This window comes from Eretmochelys imbricata, chromosome 13 (genome assembly GCF_965152235.1).
Source record: "Eretmochelys imbricata isolate rEreImb1 chromosome 13, rEreImb1.hap1, whole genome shotgun sequence".
Classification (NCBI taxonomy): Eukaryota; Metazoa; Chordata; order Testudines; family Cheloniidae; genus Eretmochelys; species Eretmochelys imbricata.
The window spans coordinates 16,637,812-16,644,806 of record NC_135584.1 but is presented as its reverse complement, the minus strand read 5'-3'; positions in this window follow the sequence as shown (position 1 = coordinate 16,644,806).

Sequence of the window (6,995 nt, the reverse complement as noted above, 5' to 3'; positions counted from 1 at the left end):
CCACGAGCTTCGGAGTACAGCACACTCTTCGGGATCCTGTAGTCCAGCATTCACTTGACATGTCCAAGCCACCCAAGTCTTTTCTTACAAATCAACATTCCCATGAATGACATACCAGCATGATTTAACACTTCCACATTTGTCACTCTGTCCTGCCATCTTATTTGAAGAATTTTACACAAGCATCTGATATGAAAGCTGTTTAGTCATTTGGTATGTATGGCATAAGTTATCCATGTTTCTGAGCCATATAGAAGAGTGGATAAAACACACGTTTTGTAAATATGGATTTTCACTTTAGCTGACAAATTGTTATTGTTCCAGGCTCTGCCTTGCAAAGACCAAAGTTCCTGGCAGCTTTGCTGATTCTACTAGTGAGCTCAGCATCAACACTGCTGGTAACAGTAGAACCATGGTAGCAAAACTGGTCAACATCGTCCAGATGAGTACCATCCAAGGTGATATCTGGAATTGATTCTGAAGAGCCTTAATATATGATAACTGTCTTCTTCAAGCTTATGGCTAGCCCAAAGATTTTGCATGAATCAGAGAACTTGGTAATTAGATGTTGTAGGGCATCGATACTGTGACCCACAAGGGTTGCATCATCTGCAAACAATCAGTCCCTTATGATGATCGCCTTCACTTTGGCTCTGAACCTTGCAGTGTTAAACAAACCTCCATCATGTCTAGTGCTAAGACAGACACCCTCTTGAACATCACGGAACACACGTCTACACTGACTACAATATCATCTGGGTGAATTAATCTGAACCCTCAAGGTCATGTTCTAGCACAACTTAATTTTCTAATAAAGACCAGCCCAATTAGCTCAAATTTCATCAGGACATTGTGGTTAGCACTCTTCTGTGAAAAGCGGCATGGTATTGTTACTGACCTCTGGTGGCCTGGGCCTTTGCTTTATGTCTCGTCCAAATGAGAGAGAAAGCAAACAACAGGAAATACACATTGAAATATCCATATGAAATTCTACCAGTACATGAAAGGATCAGACCTTCCCACAGAAATTTTATGTCGTGTTATTTCCATACTGATGCTTGTTTAGCAGGAGATTAAAGTCTAATCTCTGGTTAGAAATGCTGCTGCTGCCATGTTAGAGGTGGAAAGCAGCGTTTATCATCTCAGCAAGAAGCAGTGCCCTCACAAGCTGGTGAACCCTAGACGTGTATTTTACTTACCAAGACAGGTCTGATTTCCTTGTCGTTTAGGAATGCTTACAACACAACACAGAGTCTTTCTTAAAAGTCTGATCCATAAAAAGGAAATAAAAGTCTTTGCTGACATTAGTGCATTTGATTAAAAAATATAAATGCCAGTGAATCTACAATAGAAAAAACATCAACAACAACAAACACATGAGTCAGGGTCAGTGTAAAAACTGGAGACAGACCCTGAAAAGGGACCTGTGAAAAGTGCACGTCAGGGTCCATTGGCTTCATGACCATTAGGATTTCTGATGCCTTTTTAAACTTTGTCTTATTTTCCTGCTTTACAGGGTCATCCTAATGCTCTGATTTAAACCCAGGCTGCCTATTTCTCACCCACAGGAAACTCAAGGAGACACTGCTGTGCTCAGTGTAGCTATAACTATGTGAAAGCCAAAGGCATTTATAATCATTCCCTATTGTGAGCTACCACTAAGCCCCTAAATATGTCAAAAACAGCCACTTGTGCAAGATGCTGCTTGCATTTACCTGCTTTGGGATTAAGTAACCCTAACCCCGCCACTGTCCCTATCTCCAAGACTATGTCAGACAGGTGTTCAGGTACAGACTTTGCCCTGCAGGCAGGGCTGCTACTTCGCTCGCCATCCCTGAGAGTCCATCAGGTTCAAAGGTTAGATGTGAGAGATGCTTCCCCGAGCACAATCCGTGCACCCTGGAGTCCTACCCAGCTCTTCCATAATAAGTTTCCCTCAGGACAGAACGAAAGCCATTATCCACACACACCATCATCAGAACTTTGCCGTTTTTTAAGGGCTGGTCCAGTTCAGAGGCTCTGGACTGTTTGAAGAAGTGTTGGTGGTGTTTTTTTCTAGCTGGGTCTAGAAACAGAAATTGTGAAATGCCACAAGAAAGACTCTATGTGAGTGTGTTAATATATTTTATTTGGCCCAACTTCTTTTGGTGAGAGAGATAAGCTTTTGAGCTACACGGAGCTCTGCTTCAGGTCTGGGAAAGGTACTCCCAGCTACTGTACTGATTAGTTTCAGAGTAACAGCCGTGTTAGTCTGTATTCGCAAAAAGAAAAGGAGTACTATGCTCAAATAAATTGGTTAGTCTCTAAGGTGCCACAAGTACTCCTTTTGTATTGATTAGCTTATCTATCTAGCTATACACAGGAATTACTGGACTGAGTCAGAGCAATGGTCCCAGCTGAGCTACTCCAGTGCCCCCTCAGTGACCAGTACCAGATAATTCAAAGGGGTAAATTTCTTCCTAACTCTAGTCATGTAATGACTGACTTATGTCCTGAAGAATGAGGATTATTGTCATATAGATTTTTAAACCCTATCTTTTAATGTAACTATGCATTTCATTATCCTTATAAATATCTGTCTCTTTGTTTGTTTGATTGAATCTTGCTAAACTCCTAGCCTCAGCAATATCGTGTGGCAGGGAGTCCCACAGGTAGGCATGTGTTGAGTAAAACGGTATTTTTTCTTTTCTCAGTTTTAAGTTTGTTGCCTTTCAGCTTAATTGCATCCCCCCTTGTTCTTGGTATGCTGAGAGAGGTTAAATACGAAGTGCACCCAATTTACCTTCTCTATGCCAGTCACTGTGTATCTCTCTGTCATGTCCCCTCTTGTCCAGCTCCCATGAGTTTTTCCTTGCCTGGGAAAAGATAAAGAAGACTCCGTACCTCATGGCGGATACGTACCCAGGGGATCTGATCGGGAAGCGATTTGTGCAGTGTCTCGCCGGGCTGAGCCCCGCGGGGCCAGGCGGGACAGGGAGCACGTGGAATGCGCACCTGCCCCTCAGAGCCACCCCGCAGTGAGCTCAGGCGGGTGACAGCCGGCGGCGCTCAAGCCCGGACCTGCGGGCCCAGGGGCAGGCCGGGGCGCGGGCGCGCTGTGAATTCCAGCCCCGCGGGCTGGGCGAGACGCGGGGCGGAATGCGGCTCTCCGGAGAGCCGGCCGCCGGCCGGGCTCGTGCTCCGAGCTGAGGCCGCCGCTGTGGAGGCGGGGCCCGCCTGGGGCTGCAGCGCGATGCACCTGCCGGCGCTGGGCTCGCCGGCGCACGGCAGACACGCTCGGGACGCGGCCCACCCACCCCGCAGTGATTTGCAGCCCGCGGGGCCGGGCAGCGGCGGGAGGATGCTCGCGCTAGCCGGCTCCCAGGGGCGGGCCACAGGCACCGCCTTCACTTGCCCACCCCCAGGGGCGGCTCTGCGGCTTGGGCAGGGAAAGCCGGGGAGCCCCCCGCGCGGGAGGGCGGGCACCGGGGGCCACTGGCTGGAGGACGCGGTGTGTAGTCCCAGCGCTGCCGGGGGCGATGCACGGGGTGGGAGCGCTGCAGGTGCAAACGGGCCGTCCGGATTCAATCCCTCGTTCAGAGGGGAAATAAACCCTCCGCCCAGCAAGCGCCACGTGCATCCTCCCCTCCTGCGTAAAGGGCTGGGGCGAGGAGTCACTGGCGCGGGTGCAGGGGCGAAGTCCTCCCCAGCAGCTGTTCCATGGACACGGCTACATCTCCCGTGCGGCGCGGCGTGGAGCGTGGCCAGGGGATCCCCAGCGTTGGGGGTGAGCCTCCTTGTCCCGCCGCCCAGTGGTGTGGCACAGGGGGAGCTGGAGGTGTTTGTACCCCCGCAGGTGGGCTTTCCGGGGGGTGCCTTCACAAGCCTTTCCGGCTGCAGGCACCCATGCTGGGAAGAGGAAGGTCAATTGCCCCCATACGCGCCAGTGAATGGATTTCACTCCAAGCGTGGATGGGGCAGGAAGGCCTGGGCCCTGCTGGTGCCGGTGGAGATTGTTGCTGGTGCATTTTTGTGGCCGGGATCCCAATGCCCACCGACCCCCTTCCCAGCCAAACAGGTGCTGCCGTCCAAGGCCGGGGGTCAGCTGGAGTGAGGGCCTGCTGCTGGCCGCTGGGTCTGGCCGGCCAGCCACTGCTCTGCAAGCCTCCAGCTCGGGCTTGGCGAGCGCGGCCATGGATGGAATGACTGGCACGGGTGCAGACAGACACAGCACGTGTGGGAGAACCCTCGTGGAGATTAAGGCAGAGATTGCCTAAATTGCCCAGGAGATTTGAATACTCAATACTCGCCTTCCCAAATTGCACCCTATACACATGTAACTTGCAAAAGTAGTATCCACAGGGGAACCCTGATGGTAAGAGGTACAGGGAGAGCACCATGTGTCTGCTCAAACCTAACCAGTGCAGCTCCCCTGTCACATATTTGTAGTCAAGTGTCGCTCTTCAATAAATTATTGATTGAAGATTATTCACAGATCTGCAGAATTTCAAAGAACAAATAAACTGAGAAAATCCTGAATTGCCTGGGGACAATTTGTGAACAGAAAAAGAAGCGCAACAAACCAAAGACGTTCTTTGCAGTGAATTATTCTCCCATCTCTGCTGTTCTGCATGGGCCCAGGCACGTTTTGCTGGTGTAACTACCCATTTGGCTGTATACGTTGAGGGCACTGCTGGCCAGCGACTGTTGGAAATGTAGCTCAAAGTTGTATTTTTCCTAATAGTTATTCTGCTGACATTCTCTGCAGCAACTCAGTCCTATTCCAGGAGACTCGTGACAGGGCAAAAAGCTGTGCCAGGAAACATCAGCTGTTTTGCGTTATTAGCTGAGGGTAAAAAAATGTGATTGCACAAACTACTTTCAAAACCCACTGTGCCTTATGCTCATTTCCAATAATGGTTTAAACCCTGAGGCCATGTCAGCAATTGGTTGACTGTCAGTATCTGAACCTCAGCTAGAAAGTATATCAGCAGCAGGGCTAACTATTCAGGGCGGGGCTGATAGCAGGTGTTTTACTGGAGCCTTGTGCAGGTTTGCCAATCATTCAACTTTGTTTGAGGGAAGCGGGGGAGGAGGGGCCCAAACCATGCAACTTGACCCACCAGTCCTTGCACCTGCCTGCACTACATGTTAATCAGACTGAGCCTGCTGCCTCATGTCAGGAACCAGTTACATCCCCCCAGAGCCAAGACACAAAAATGTAAGGACCATCAGCAGCTTGCATTGAAGTCCACAGCTAATAGCGGGTAATTAAGGAGCCTCCAGAACAGTACAGCTCTATTATTGCCACTGGCATCAGAGTGTTTTAAAAGAGACCTCGATGCAAAACACTTTTGATCCAGAGTCTGCCCTGCCCCAGTAATCGATGCATGAGTGCACAGGGTTAGCAGCGCTCCAGAACTGGGTGGGCAAGAAGACATTTCTTCCCAATTCTGAAAGAAGCCCCTCTAAGCAAGTTAAAAAGAAAGTGGGGGAAATATGGAAGCAGGGGAGCCTGTTCAACTCACCACATTAGGAAGAAGGCCAGTAGAATGGGACAGGGATGAAACCAATAGGATTTCATAGAATTTACTCTAAAAAACCCAAAGAACTTAATACAAACTGTGATCTTTGCTCTAAGCTTTTTGAAGCACCCTGCAGAATTCTATAGCAGAGAAAGATTTCTCTATTCGCTCATCTGGGATGGACAAAAATCTGATAGAGATCTTAGTCTTTATCAACTAAATTCTATAGAAACATCCTGTAAGCTTAGAATAGAAACTAGCTAGGAACTTAGACCAGAGGAAAGGGATAATAGGATACTGGAGTAACATGGCCACCATAATATATCTTCAAAAATGAACAGGAGAACTTGTGGCACCTTAGAGACTAACAAATTTATTAGAGCATAAGCTTTTGTGGGCTACAGCCCACTTCAACGGATGCACAGAATGGAACATATAGTAAGAAGAAATATATATGCATACAGATAAGCTGGAAGTTGCCATACAAACTGTGAGAGGCTAATTAAAGATGAGCTATTATCAGCAGGAGAAAAAAAACTTTTGTACTGATAATCAAGATGGCCCATTTAGACAGTTGACAAGATAATATATCTTGTGTCTCTGTAGGGCCTTTCATGAAAAAGGAATAAAAAAAGTATGATGCCCAATCCTGAGAAGTGAAATTAGTAGTAGATATGGGTTTTCAGCAGCTGCTCAGAGCCTCTCAGGGATTCAGCTTGAGAAACATAGGGATCTCTCCAGCCAACAGCGAAATGCAGTCAGCTCTCAGGGAGGGAAGTGGCGGTCGTTCAACAGCACACAGAGATACCACCAGACAGTTTAGGACAGGAAGTGAAGAACCGCAACCCACCCAGTTGAAAAAGCAGGGGGAGGGACGGATTTAGGGAAGCACAAGTTGGAATTTGTCCAGTTCTTCTACAACCTTTCCTCTTGTGAAAAGTTCAGTGCTTTAAATCTCTGCCCTCCAGCTATCCTGTTGGATGCACAGCAGAGAGCTGTCCTGCAATAAAATACTGTGATTTTTAACGTAGTGCCGGTGCCGTGCCTAGATACTACAGCGATGGGTGCCCTAGACAGATAGATGGGTATGCAGGAGGATGGATAGATCATTTCCTACATGCTTCTAGTAGCTCAGCCAGCCCTGACACCAGCGCAGACCCTGTTTTGTTCAAGGCTCAGCAGAGACAGACAGCTACCTACTTATCGGCTGTGCTATGTAACATGGACACAGCTCTTGTTCCAACGCTCGGCTTGACATGAGACCTCCAAAGGATGATGCGGCGAACAGGTTCACAATAGCCTCTATCACCCATAAGTGAGAATGCATTTTAGAGAGGGGCATGGTCTAGTGTTCTGAGCACAGGCCTGGGAGATAGACATTCGTTAGTTTTAACCTCACCTCTAACTGCAGCTCTCTCGACAGCCTTGGACTGCCTCCTTGCCTCAGTTTTCCTATTTGTAAAATGAGGTTAGTGATACTTACTTACCTCC